This window comes from Crocodylus porosus, unplaced genomic scaffold (genome assembly GCF_001723895.1).
Source record: "Crocodylus porosus isolate Cpor-Errol unplaced genomic scaffold, CroPor_comp1, whole genome shotgun sequence".
Lineage (NCBI taxonomy): Eukaryota > Metazoa > Chordata > Crocodylia > Crocodylidae > Crocodylus > Crocodylus porosus.
The window spans coordinates 4264074-4278846 of record NW_017728947.1 but is presented as its reverse complement, the minus strand read 5'-3'; the positions used below and the strand labels follow the sequence as shown (position 1 = coordinate 4278846).

The following is a 14773-nucleotide window of genomic DNA, read 5'->3' as shown; positions in this document are numbered from 1 at the left end:
AATTCCTTGGGGGGTTCAGAGTAATCTGAGTTTTTGACTCTGCTCTGACCCTATTTGCAAATACACCTTTTGTGCCACCTAATGTATGTGTGTCTGTGATACTTTGCGAGCCTCCAAGAAACGGACCGCAGTTTTTTGCATCAGCGGGACGCACGTGGCACCACGCCGCTTTCAAAGGCTGCAGCGAGGCATGGGGGTGGGGAGCAGGCAAAGCGCAGCTCCCACCCCCCCTTGCTTTACTTTAAAAAGTGATTTTCACCTTAAAAAGGTTGAAGACCACTGTCCTATGATTTCCATAAAGGCTTTACATTCAGTCTAGTAGAGGATGGATTAGGGGTTTATCCAAAGGACACAGAAAAGTGACTATTCTGTCCTTAAGGTAGGGTAGATTTGCACCTTATAAACTAACCAAAGCAGACATATCTACATCTATGGAGATGCATAAATAAATACTTCGGTTAATCTATAAGGTGCAAATCTACCTTACCTTCTACTTGACTTCAGGCTAACTAGATTTCTCTGTTCTCTCTTTCCCAGCAGCCATGGGATACAAAGTGGGGATTAGAGCAACCCTGAACCTTCCCTAACCAGTCCAGGGAAATGGACTCCCACACAGTCCAAGAAAACATGCAAGGCAAAAGGCAGCTTGAAGATGCCTTTGTCTTGTCTGTCCCACAAGCACAGGCATGGAAGAAAGGAAAATTGTGCTTACTGTTGGTTTACTGGATATATTAAAAGACTTCTTCAAGATGAACCAGTTAGTTTTAGGGAGCAGCAATTAAAAATTTTATTGGACTTTAATATTTTATACAAATGCAGGTTTTCCTCACCTTATGCGGGTTTTGTATGTGTGAATTTGCTGTTATGCAATGACCCTTTCTATACCAAAATTTTGGTAATGGAGAGGTCCAGAATCAGCTACTTTGTGCAGGGCATTGTGGGAGTGATGCCATAGGTGGAGGAAGAAAAAACTTATCTGACTGAGGGGCTGACCCAGCTGGTGGTGCCTGGGCCAGGCTACAACACTCCTTCAGCCCGTCACGCTGGGAGCTGTGAGCCATGAAACCATCCAGCACCAGTGCCCGCAGCCACTGCTCAGGGCAGCTGGTGCCTGTACTTCTGGAGCTGCAGCTGCCCTAGGAACAGCGCAACACAATGTTTGTAAGTAGTAAAAATGGGTCTGGGGGTCAGTACAGTTGAAGTCTTGGAATGTATCCCTATTTGTTACACTGTAAAGTGGGTTCCTTTTATGAGAATTCGAGTTATGCACCAGTTTCCAGGAACGCATGTACAGCATAAAATTAGGGAAATCTGTGTGGGTGTGTGTTTGTGTGCATGTGCGCGTCCCTTATCTTTGTAATATGGAGCTAGCCATCATACATTAAAGATTAAAGAACTACTCTGCCCAAGACTCCTTTCAGGTTGAGGAATATTAAAATCTCCATGAGTAAAGCAACTCAGAAACAGCATTTTACCAGTATTTCAGTGATGACCAAGGTAGGTATTAGTGTAAATAGGCAACAAGGAGAAAACCCCATCCTGAAACACCAGATTGGTACTCTGTAGTCTAGCCTGGCTGCATTCACTGTTTCAAGCTTTTCAACAGCAGGCAACAACCTGGTGAGGGGTCTGCGGGTACTCGACCACCTGGACAACAGTGAGCATTGCCTGCTGGAATTCACCATCCAGCGGAGGGTGGGGAAAGCCAGCAGCAAGGCAGAGGTCCTCGACTTCAGGAGGGCTGACTACTGTAAACCAAAAAGGTTAGTAGGAGAGGCATTGGGGTCTCGGAGCTTCAATGAGATAGGAGTCCAAGACGGGTGGTTGTTCCTCAAGAAGACGATCCTTCGAGCTCAAAGGGAGTCAGTCCCAATGTGTGCCAAGGGGGGCAGGAGTGCTAAGAAGCCCCCATGGCTCGACAAAGGCATCCAGGGATGCCTGAGGGCAAAAAAGGAGGTGTAAAAACAGTGGAAGCAAGGAGCTATCACCCAGGAGGATTAGACCTCCATTGCTCGGGACTGCAGGGAGGCGGTTAGGAAGACCAAGGCAGCAATGGAGCTAGGGCTAGCGACCAGAATTAAGGATAATAAAAAGTCCTTTTTCAAATACATAGGAAGCAAGAAGGTGCCAGGTAACGTGGGGCCCCTACAGGACAGGCTTGGCAATCTGGTGATTGCGGCAAATGAAAAAGCTGACCTCTTTAATGAATTCTTTGCCTCCATATTCCTGAACAAGGACCGAGACATCTCCCCCACTAGAATTATGGATGGACCCAGGGGAGGCATCGCCATGCCTAGGGTCAGGGACAACCTAGTTAGGGGACTTTTGTTGGGGCTGGACGTGTTTAAATCAGTAGGTCCAGATGCTCTTCACCTGCGGGTACTGAGGGAATTGGCGGAGGTCAGAGCTGGGCCCCTGGTATGACTCTATGAGCATTCGTGGGGCACTGACCAGGTACCAGAGGAGTGGAAAAGGGCCAATGTGGTCCCCATTTACAAGAAGGGGAGAAAGGAGGACCCCGGCAATTATAGGCCAGTCAGTCTTACCTCGGTCCTTAGGAAGACCTTTGAGAAAATTATGAAAGAGCATATCGACAAGGGTCCAGCAGGGGTGGTAATGCTCAGGGGCAACTAACATGGGTTCATTCAGGGCAGCCTGCCTGACTAAGCTGGTTTCTTTTTATGATCAGGTCACAAAGTTCCTGGATGAGGGTGTCAGGGTGAATGTCATCTTCCTGGACTTTAAGAGGGCCTTTGGAACGGTTTCTCACCACATTCTCTTAAAAAAGCTTGGCGGCTGTGGCATTGATGCCTACACAGTCAGATGGGTGGCAAATTGACTAGATGGTTGCACCCAGAGAGTGGTGGTGGATGGGTCATTTTCAACTTGGAGGGATGTGGGCAATGGAGTCCCCCAGGGCTTAGTCTTGGGGCCTGTACTGTTCAACATCTTTATCAGTGATCTGGATGTGGGCGTGGAAAGCACGCTGTCCATATTCGCTGACGACACCAAGATTTGGAGTGAGGTGGGCATGCTGGGGGGAAGGGACAGAATCCAGCTAGATCTAGACAGATTTCAGGGGTGGGCGGATGAGAAAAGGATGGTATTCAACACAGACAAGTGCAGAGTGCTACACCTAGGGGGAAGGAACCAGCAACACACCTATAGACTGGGGAACCCCCTTCTTGTCAACACGGTGGCAGAAAGGGATCTTGGAATCATTATTGACTCCAGGATGAACATGAGCCGCCAATGCGAGGAAGCAGTCAGTAAGGCTAACCACACCTTCTTGTGCATCTACAGATGCATCACAAGCAGGTCCATGGAGGAGATCCTTCCCCTCTATGTGGTGTTGGTCAGGTCACAGTTGGAGTACTGCGCCCAGTTCTGGATGCCACACTTCAAGAGGGATGTGACTAGCATTAAGAGCGCCACTCGCATGGTCAAGGGGCAGCGGGGCAGACCCTACAAAAAGAGGTGTTGAAGGACCTGAATCTATTCAGCCTCCACACGAGATGGCTGAGAGGGGATCTGGTGGCCCTTTACAAACTCAGCATGGGGTACCAGCGGGAACTGGGGGAGGCTCTGCTCCCCCGGGCACCACCCAGGGTTACTAGGAATAATGGCCACAAATTGTTGGAGAGAAGGTTCAGGCTGGACATCAGGAGACATTACTTTATGGTTAGGGCTGCCAGGCTCTGGAACGGGTTCCCAAGGGAGGTGGTGCTCTCTCCTACCTTGGGGGTCTTCAAGAGGAGGCTGAACAGATATTTGGCTGGGGTGATATGACCCCGGCACCCATTCCTGCCCAGGGCAGGGGGTCAGACCTGATGATCTGTTTAGGTCCGTTCCAATCCTAAGTACTATGATACTATGAACTCATTCCCATCTCTGTGGGCACATCTACACGTTCATTAATGCACCATGATTACGGTGCATTAGGTTTAATACCTATAATAAAAAGTACTAACTTAATGCACCATAATCGGTGTTACTGCATACTAGTGCAGATAATTGGTTTTTTGTGATGCTAAGGGGTATAGGTTGTAGCTGTGTTGGTCTAAGGACACAGGCAGACAAGGTTCTTCAGGTAAAACTGATATATTTTATTAAACCTGCTCAAATAGGTAGAAAAAGCTGGAAGCTCTCTCAGCTTGATGAAGGGTGTTTGTAACCAGCTTGAAAAGAAGAATTTTTTCCAACTATATGAGTTAGTCTAATAAAAGGTATCAGATTTACCCAAAGATCCTTGTCTATCTGGTAATGCATTAGCATTATTTTTGCCAGACGCAAAATGCACAGTAGAATTAGTCTTCTGTGCATTAAGCATCTTGGGAAGGACGCACCCAGTGTGTAGGAGAGCAATGTGACACTAGAGTGTTAAACCTTTGCTCTGGGCCAACGCCCCTTTGGCAGCATAGAATGAAAAAGGTATCTGAAAAAGGCAACAGATTAAATAAGATAAGCAAGAAGCACTATCAGTGAAGTGCCACTAAGCAGGACATAGGACGTTGTCACGGGAAGCCAGAGGCTCCTGTTACTTTAAGTATGTAAGAGCAGCCTGGCCTGGGTTAGCAAGCCCAGGAGGCTGTCAAAAGAGATGGGGCCAGGGCCTGGAGTTTGAGAGAGCAAAAACAGGGACAAGACCCAGAAGCCAAGGTCTGGAGTAGTGGACCTCAGCTCAGGGGTACAGCCAAACTAAAAGGGCTAAGGCTTGAAAGCTCCAACAAAGGCTTGAGGCTCTGAGTGGCCAAGTGTTGCCCTGAGGCCAAGGGCGGCCCTCTGAACTGATACCGAGTGGCACATGCAAGGCAGGGATATGGCCCGGAGGGTGGCAGGAGGCCATGCTTGCTGCCTGTAGCAGGGCACTAAGGTGCCTGCTACCTGAAAAGCAGCAGCATGGGCTCAGGTGTTGGTTGCTAGGGGCAACCAGGAGGCACTAAGGCCCCCACACCTGGCGAGTCAGCTGACCGGAGGGGGCAGGGCTGACTACTATAAGACCCAGACTGGAGGCTGTGGGTGCTCTCTCTCTGCTGGCAGCCAGGAAGGAGGGGTACTGCCTGATTAAGGGAAAGAAATTGGCCCTGAATGTGTGAAAGGGAAAAGGCCTGGATGTACAAGCGGCTAGTGACACGGGTGAGAGATGTGGTGTGGTTTGGAGAACGTTTAGCCAGGAGGCTTAGATTTGTGTTATAGCTGATTGGCTTGTGTTACTGCTTTTGTAGTGGTGGTTACACCGGAGGACTGGGTGAGGCTATTAGGGGTTGGAGGAGGCCTCATAGGGGCTCCACGGTAGCGTGGGGACCCCGGTGGCAGAGAGGACTCAACATCCAGGGGTGCATTGACCCCAGCCCCAGAGCAAGGGGTGCAGGGAGAAGCCCCAGAACCCTCCTAAGAATTGTAATATCCATCAAGAAATGGCAAGTGGGCTAGAAAAGCGAGGCTGAGCTGATGTGGGGCAGGAGTCACTTGGCCACCAGGGGGTGTCACAGCCACCCCTGCAGCAGGTCCTTTATAGATCTGTCTAGCATTTGAAAGAACATATAAACCCTGTCCTTAACTCTACCACTTTCTGAATCCAGGCGGAGATGAGGGTAAAGAGCATATAGAAACATGGGACTGGAAGGGACCACTTGAGCCATTAACCGCAAACCCTTGCAATCCTAAGCAACTATACAATAGACACTAATATTAAAAGAGACTAGGAAAACACCCAATCATGGTCCTGCTGCATGCAGGTTACAAGTTACAAACATCTAGGTTATTTAGGAAGGAAGCCCACAGATTAAAAAAACTACACCATGCCACAGGAAGGGAGCAGAAGAGACCAACGTCATGGGCCTCTGCAATACCAAGGAATTTGTTAGGTAAAGCCAGGTCAGATAACAGAGCTCTCTCTCTCTTCTTCAAAGCAAAAGGCAAACCACAGCATTCCTTGCCAACCTGCCTTGGGGAAAATTCTTTCCTGACCCCGAATTTGGCAAGCAGTTGAAACCTAACTGTGTGAATGACTCGCCAGACAAGCACCTTAGTGTTTTCAGTGGCCCCAGGAGCGCCAGCATCCCCAAGGCAACCTCCTAGTTAAAGAGAACTTCCTCCAAGGAAAGAGAGAGCTGTTTTTAGACATAATAATGCAAGAGGTTTCAAACTCAAAGCAAATGATTAAGGGAAAGAATGCCAGATCCAGATCCCCAACTAGCATAAATCAGCCCAGGTTTTTTGACTGCCAAGGCATTGTACTGGCCTCTGGAACAAACACACGTTCGAGTAATGAGAGAGACAAGCAGGTCAGGCTCATTGAAAAAAATAAAGCTCAAGAAGTGTGCTCTAAAAACCCTAGAGTATGTCCTGACGTATCTCTGTATTTCCTGAAAACAGCCCTGGCATGATTCAGTTCAAGCAATCTGGAAGAAAAAAGGTTAAACCCTGCTTTGCCGCCCTGACCTGGATGACACAGCAAAGCAACCCCACCCAAGAATTTTCTTTGCCTCACCCTATTATGAAGCAGTAGACATATCTGCATAGCTGTCAGGTATATATCATGGCTACTTGGTCAGCAAAGTCTGCCCTGAATGGTCCAGTCTGCTCAGGCACAAGGCTGATCTGCTTCTGTTCAGTGGTGAATGCACTGTGTTGTGCTAATGGCAATTCAGTTAAAAAGCTTCTGCTTTGTTTTCGAAAGGGAAACACAAAAAGCATAAATAGACTCTAGCAGGTCAGCTAGAAAAAAAAATCAGATCTCTCAAAGCAACAGAGATGCATCAGTCATAGTTTAATCCTAGATGTTTCAAGAGACTCCATAGTGATACTTGCTGCTAATAGAGCACTAAGCCACTGAGGCACAAGAACATCTGCTTTGCTTAACTTTACGAGTATAAGTAGACCCATTGTTTTCAACGAGCTTGAACAAGAGCTTTGCTGAATCAGAGGCTGAGCAAACAACAATATAATCCTGAAGGGAGGGGGCATGAGAGTAGCACAGATTGCTTATAGACCAAAAATGGTACAAGGTTTATGACAAGTGACTCCCCACATGTGAATTGCTGGCCTGCACCTCAGTCTCAGTCCCTAAATCTAAGCTTTCAATACAGAAAATATTCTAAAAGCATCCTACTGTTTCTGACATCCATTATTCACCCCAGTGTCAGCAATATTAGTAATCCTGTGTTAACCACCACTCTAAGCACCGAGGTCCCAGAACAGGAAAATACCTCTCTTCACAAAGGCGCTTAAGTACATGCCTGAAGCTAAGCATATGCAGTTTATGAAAGAGATTGTATGATATACTTGCTTGTGATCGCAAAGATGTGGACAAAGTGACCCAGGCAGTCACTTCTAGCTCTATGTTCCTAAGTAATATGAATGATGCATGCCCCCGGCAGCTGGGGGGGCACAACGGTGGCAGAAGCGTGGCGGCAGTAAGTAGGAGCTGCTGCAGAAGCCACTGGCACTGTCAGCGTTGGAGGGGCAGGGGGTGGCAAGTGCCGACCAGGTGTCAGCAACCACCCATAGATGCTGCCGGCAGTGGGAGCCAGTGGGGATTGCTGACTGCCCACAGATGCCACCAGCGGTATCGGTGGCGGGGAGGGGGAGGTGGTGAGCAGCGACCACCCGCAGGCGCTGCTGACAGTGTTGGCAGCACCTTTTTGTAGGGGGTGTGCCGCCATGCTCAGGGGGTGCACTTGTACCCGCATGCACCCCCTACGCATTGCCCCTGCTAAGCAAACAGAAATTAGTTAGTGAATAAATGATTAATTAACTCTCCCCCGGAAAGGTGTAACTGGCACAGAGCTTACAGACGGACGATTCCGCTTACAGCTTTAGCAGATGGACGACTTGGGTTTGTGGATAAAGAGCTTTAGGGTTGTTAGTAGGGCTGTGTGAAACAGCACTGTTGCATTTCAACTTCCATTTCACCATTTTGATAGGATAGTGTATCATTTTGAGTTTTGTTTAATTTTGAAGCACTGTTATGTTTTGTTTCATCAAAACTGTTTTGCTGTTTTGAAGTTTTGTCTATAGGCTATAATGGGGAAGCACAGAACTGTCTATAACTTTGTCATTCCTTGCCTGATTCAAATGAAAATAGCAGTAGCCCCCGCTGAGGCCATGAAGCCTGACAAGTTTCAAGGAGATAGGTGCAGTGATTTCTAGGAAACTGCACCTCAAGTTGCTGACAAGCAAAACTTGTGATGTGTGTGACTGTGTGTTAAGGTTAGCACTCACTGGTGCTGGGTCCTCTACACCACATAGTAGTGTGCCCCAATCAGGCCTCCTCCTCCCCTACAGCCTCATCCTGGTCCACCACTTTAAATAACAACAGGTAATAACTTAGTAAGCAGCACAGTAGCACTAGCAGCATCTCAGGCAGCCAAACTGTCAGATTAGAGACTTTCTTTTGTCCCCTGCAGGAGCTGCTTCTCCAGCAGCTGCCAGAGAACTCTCCCTGCCAGCCCCAGCCCAGGGGCTTAGATGTGCCGAGGGCCCTGCGTCCTTCGGTCAGGTGCTAGGGGTGTTGGTCTAAGGACATGGCACTGACAGACAAGGTTATTTGGGTCAATCTAATATGGTACCTTTTATTAGACCAACTAAATAGTTAGAGAAATATATCTTAGTAAGGTTTCAGGTTGAAAAACCCTTTGTCAGGCTTAGGAAGCACGTGCAGTTTGTGTGTGTGCTGCTCCTGGATGGAAGGAATAGTGATGAAGCCAGAGGCTGGCATTCAATGTAGGCAAGAAAGCCTGTCAGTTAAAATGGTAATCAGAGGGTGAGGGATTGAGGGGTGGAGGTAGCAGCACAGGTAAAAGTGCAGAGGTGCCTCGGGAGTCAGATGTCCGTCAACTTGTAGTAGTTTAGAATTCCACTGTCTATATTGAGTCCATGAGTTTCTGTACATAGGAGACTATGAACTACACTTCATCAGACTCGTCCATGAAAAGTGGTTTGTTTGTAAATGCAAACAAGCACTGAACCTCACTAACTTGATCACCAGAAGCCAACTTCCTGCAGCCCAAAACACACCAAGTGGAACCAGGCTGTGCCATGAAAAGGTATGCAAAACCTGCTAACAATATCGCCAGTATGGAGATATCTTCACAATACAGTACATATCTCCCTGATGGAAGGTACATAGGAGACACCAAGCAACAACTGCACACCAGAATGAGCACGTACCGGAAATCTATCAAGGACAAGAACAGAACATCAGCTGTCTCCAATCTCTCAGGCCTGATCCTCAAAGGGGATTTACAAACCACTTTTCAATTTTCAAATGAACCCCCTTTCTTCCTTTTCTGCCTCTGGGGGCCATGCCGGCTGGTGTCTGGCAACACCCCTGCCCCTGCAGCAGCAATGGGGGAGCACCAGGCAGACCCTGGCCTGGGTTGGTGCTGGTGGGAAAGGGAGGGGGAAATTAAACCTCCTCCCTGGCCAGTTCACTTGAGGCTACTGCTGGGGCTGGCCACACCCCTGCCACTGGAGCAGTGAGGGGAGAAATGCCTGGCAGGGGTTGTCTGTCAGACCCTGCTGGGGTCCATGCTGGTGGGAGGAGGGAATAAACCTCTTCCCTGTCCCCTTCACCTTAAGGGGGCTGGTGTCTGGCCAGCCCCCTGCCCCTGCCCATCCCTGCTGCGGCTAGGGAGCAAAGGTGTGGGACCAGCCCTGCTCTGCTGGAGCAGGCAGCACAGCCCCGTCCAGGGCTGTAGACCATGCCGGGATGCTGGGGGACTCTGGTTTAAGTTAAACCATGAAGGGGTCTGGGATAGACATTACGTAAACTGGTTTGAGCTCAATCAGTTAAGTCTGATACTACATTCAGCTAGGATGATCTCAAACTGGCTTCAGCCATTCTGAAACCGGTTTATGTGCACTGGACATATGTTCTGTTACAGGTCTAAACTGGTTCTGATCACTTCAACTAGTTCATGTGTAATGTTTGTCCCAAGCCCCTGTCTACATTTAGCACTTCCTATGCTAATGGCAATAAGGATGAACCATTATGATGAGCAACAGTAGGAATTTTTTGTTGACAAACAATCTTTGTGCAATGAATCTGTGTGTCCTGCACGTTCTGTGTCACTCCTTGGTGCTCCACCTACAGATCAAGTGGCATTTTCATATGCTCTGATATTGCTCATGTGTCTGGCAATACCCCTGTCCCTGCCCTTGCAGCAGCGAGGGGGGAGTGCCAGGCAGACCCTGGCTTGATACAGTTTTTAGAAAACGGATGGGAAAAGTGCCAAGAATGTTAAAAGAACTTCTAAGTTCTGGAAAACGTGAAAATCTTCATATGACATAGGGACTCTCCCTATGCCTGAAGTGTTTGTGCCCTAAAGTTTGCAAAGAACTATTTTTCCAACTATTTAGTTGGTCTAATAAAAGATATCACATCTACCCAAAGAGCCCTGTCTTCATATATCCAAGGGATTTTTTTCTGCCTTCTTCTAATACTCTGTGCTACCCCAGCCTTTCCCTGGTAGTTTCTGAACTAACTGTTTCCATATGTCTGTTTTGTAAAGGACTTGCATTTCTGGGCAGGCCTGTGTATACATTGTGGTCAAAACAATGGACATTTTGGAGTGCCATGAAATGAAAGGTCTGACAGTAAGTTAAGAATAGCTCCGAATCCAAAAATAGAAGAAACTACAGACTGTTGCAGGGAGTGAATAAACATACCGAGGGGGGGAAATTAGAAGCCAGCCTTGTTTAATCCACCTTCCGGGTTTACTGTTGCCTTTTCATCAGCTACTGGGCTCAGTCCAGACCTATCATCAGGGAAGGGCCTTGGGATCCACCCTAAAGAGTAAAAACCACCCCCACACAGCCTGGCCACCTCCTATGCACCACAGCTGGGAAGTGGAGTCTAAATCCTCTTCTTTGCTCACAGTCTGACCTGATTCCAGGCAGATGAACAACTACAAATCCCAGCATGCTCGGGAGGATCACTGAGCAAAGGCATTGCCTCTGTCTGTTTCCTGCCAGAGATGGGAACTATAAAAGGCAGGCTGTTTCTTAAAAGTTTAATTGATTTGGATGCTGCTGCCCTTGGTGTTGCAGGGACAGAGCGGTCCTGGAGAGCAAAGGGAGCACACACGGTGAGTTTGGCTTTGTCTTAGCACTTGAATGCTTCTCTTGTAGCAGTTTGTAAAAAAGCGTGCTCTAAAAGGCACGTCAGCTGCTGGTCCATTTGCTTTCACTGTGCACCCCTCTCAGACGACGTCCTCAGTGGGCTCTTCTCAGTCTCCAGATACATGCTGGACAGCCCCAAGACTCATTGGGAGGGTGAGGATGGGGTTGGAAAGTGTATGTGTAAGGATACCAACTGGGAAATTAGCTAAATTCAGTTATACAGAAGCAGCCAGATTTATTTTGGGGTGGAAGGCTGGGAAAACAAGAGTCCAGCGTAATGTTTGTGAGACCCGAAGTTCATTTCCAGATACAAAGAGAGCTGTTCTGTCTTTAGCTCAGTGGCCAGCAGGCGAAGTGAGAGCCACTTGTTTTGGTTTCATTTCTTTTTTTGCTTTCAGTCTCAGTGATGAGACCCAGGTAGATCATGTAGGTCTCGATTACGGTGCTGTGACATCTTGAGATGCTTTGAGACCCTTTCAAGGCTGCCATGGGACGCCACGCAGTGTTAGCACTATGAGGGTGTGTGAACATGATAAACCCAGGGATTTCAAATACAAATCCATAGTGTTAAAAACATTTTGCCCTGCTGTGGTTTTTCGGACTTCTTTGCAACAGAAGAGTCAATAAATGAGGGAAAGCTAAAAGCTAGCAGTTTCCAAGGGGTGCCTCAAGTCTAAAAAGCTTGAGAACCCGTGATGTAGGTGAATGTTACAGGAAACTTTTCACTGCCCAGCAAGCTAATTTCCCCTGCTTGTTGTCCATCCCTTCACAACGCTATTCCTTCTCTGTTCTGATGGGAATTCCCTTTCAAATGCATTATGTAGGCCTAGGATAGAGACAGAGAAATCCGACTGCAAATCAGCATCTCCCTCAACACCCTCCCGTTCTGATGCAGTCTGAGTACTGACAGATCTTCCATATGGCTGTTACATGTTACACTGGTGTGTAAGGGCTTTAAGGGTTAAGGTTTCTCACAGAGGCTATGTCTATACTATGGCCTTGGCTTTCTCTTTGGAAAAGATGCTCTCAAGCACACACCAGCCACCCACTCCTTGCATGCATCAAACCTAAATGTGCACGGTGATCCCAGTATGGGGGTACTCCCTACTCCATGTTTGCTCTAGAGATGTTCGTCTCTAGTAAGCTTGAAAGCAGCTGTTGGGGTAGCTCTGGTGCAGCTTCACCACTACAGTTCTCGATTTGGCAGGTAGAAATGGGAGCAGGTGAGTGGGCTGTGCTTGAACACACCCCTTCCCACACAACAGCCCTGCAGACGCGGGGCTGACATTTCCAGAGAGTCTAGGCAGGGCCCCATGAATCTCTCATTGCTCTGTCCAGCCAGAATAAATGGTAAAAGAAAATCTCTTGCAAGCACAGTAGCTCCCTGAATACCACATGGTCAAGCCAAGTTAGTCCTGAGGCTGCTGCAACTGTTAGCACCTTAAATGCTGTAACAACCCTCCTCCATTCCTCCTTGTGTTTGGACACAGTGGTTGTAGACCCAGGCCTTGACCGATCCAGCATGAGGTTAGTTGAGTTGCTTTGCATCACTGGTGATTCTTTGGGCAAGGAGACCTACTGGCACCCATCTCCTCTCCAGGTATCGATGGCTGTTGGCTCACAGGAAGCATATCTGCCCTTTGACAGGTCTTGTTTTTAGTCCTATTGGGTGTCCACACATCCTCTTTACCCAGGCTAGCCCAGGTGCGGGCGCTGGTTTAGTCACCGACAACCTAACCATGGAACAGGTTGTACTGGTTCACATGGTACCAGGCAGTAGACCCAAGAGAGGCCTGGCCTGACAGGGGTGCACCACATCGTACTAGGAGGGGAAAAAAGCCTGAGTGGAAGAACAATGGGGCAAGTAAAAGTCCTAGTAAAGCCAAACCTCTGACATGCTGGAAAGTATGATCAGTTGAAACAGTCCTTCGTTCTATAGGCAGTGGGTGCCAGCCAGACAGTCAGAACATGACTTGACTTGGGCTAGTTGCTGGTCCTATAGCGCTCGCTGCGTGAGCAGATTGCAGTTAACTCGGACAGAGGAGGCTTTCTGTGAAACTGTATTAAAGAAGTCTGACGAGCACTGCACTCCATATTAAGAGAGAAAGTTTTGAAAGAGGTGTTCTTAAGCAGAAAGGACAAATAAGGTGAAACTAGAGAAATTTGTAACTGGTTTGAGGCTGAAGAACCTTGTAATTTGGAAGGGAGTCGGGAGCTGACTAAGTCCCTGGTAATAAACCAGACGGTGACATGGATCTGGGACAAAACTACTGAGAGAGAGGCATCCAGTATTAACTGGGACATCCAGTATTAACTGTTGATTGAATCTGCCCAACAACAGAAGTCACTCCGTCTAGAATTAAGCCTATATAGGGTGAACCATGATTGTGACACTATGGACATGACAGAGAAAGCAAAATGGTACGGGAAATGACACACAGCTGCCATATAAAGACAAGTGGAGCTCAGAACTGGAGACCAGGAAAAACAGCACATGGAGCTATACAACACAAGCCAAGACAATGCTTGGCAATGTGGAAAAAGGTGCAAGAACTGCAATGGATTACAGTGCTTTGTTTGAGTTTGCAAGCACCAGCAGAATGTGCACAATGAGGACAAAGAAGACACTGACAGCACAACAACCTCAGATAAATTCTTCATAGGGATAGTGGACAATGGAGTAGCAGATGTTTAGACTATCCATGTCAAAGCAACTGGCACATTTATGAACTTAAGTTGGACACAGGTACACAAACCAATGCTTTGCCAGAAAGAGAGAGACTATTCTGTGTGGCTGCTGCAGACAAGACAAGGATCAACAATCTTAAATTGGGAAATTTAGATTAGACATTGACATTAGGAAGAGCTCTCTCATTACGAGGGTGATTAAGTGACAGAGCACACTGCCTCCAGAGTTTGTAGAAACTCCATCCTTGGTAGTTTTTAAGAGCAGTTTAGACAAACACTTATCTAGGATGGTTTAGACAGGGATGATCTTGCCCTGCTCTAGACCTTGCCTAACTAGGTAATCTGCTGAGGTCCCTTCCAGTCCTATTTGTCTGTGGTTTAGAAATAAAAGTTAACAGGTGAATATCCTTCAGGGATTGAAAAAAATTTAAGAAAAGAACAAGAGACATTTTATAGTAGCATTAAATGGACAACAACACAAAGGAAAAACTTAAGCTTTGTCACATGCCAAGAATACAGGCCAAGACAAGTGAAAGGGCCCATCCTAGTGGTATAGGAAAAAATGGTTCCCTGAGGCAAAACACGCAGAGGGTTGTGTTGGCTGGAATAAAGCTCTATATCTTTTAAACCACGGATGCTCAACCCCCAGCCTGCAAGCCAAATGCAGCCAATGGACTCTTGGAATCTGGCCCGCAGGGCTCTTCACAGGCCGAGAAACGTGGCAGCAGGAGAGCAGTGGCACTATTGCCACAACTCCTTGCTGCCAAAATCCCAAACTCCATAGGGAGGGCAGAGCTGGGCCACAAGCCACCCTCTGCACAGCCAGACTGGGGTTGGGCCATGCCCCTGCTTCCCACGCAGTTAGGCTATGCATCCCCCCCACCTCACAGGGTTGTATTGGGACCAGGTCATGCCCCCCTCACTGCACATAGCTGGATCAGGGCTGGGCTGCCCACCT

At 47.9% G+C, this 14773-nt stretch overlaps 1 protein-coding gene across 2 annotated transcripts in view; it reads left to right on the top strand.

The window, feature by feature from the left end:
* Positions 1-14773, top strand: part of LOC109321534 (cytosolic 5'-nucleotidase 1A-like) — a 29664-nt gene that overhangs the window by 2420 nt on the left and 12471 nt on the right. Inside the window, exon 1 of one of the 2 annotated variants that reach the window (XM_019552275.1) lies at positions 10957-11093. The exons of the other annotated variant lie outside the window; for it this stretch is intronic. The gene's annotated coding sequence lies outside the window, so the exon portion shown is untranslated. Of the gene's footprint in view, positions 1-10956; positions 11094-14773 lie in introns of those variants that run through there. 2 annotated transcript variants of the gene reach the window in all.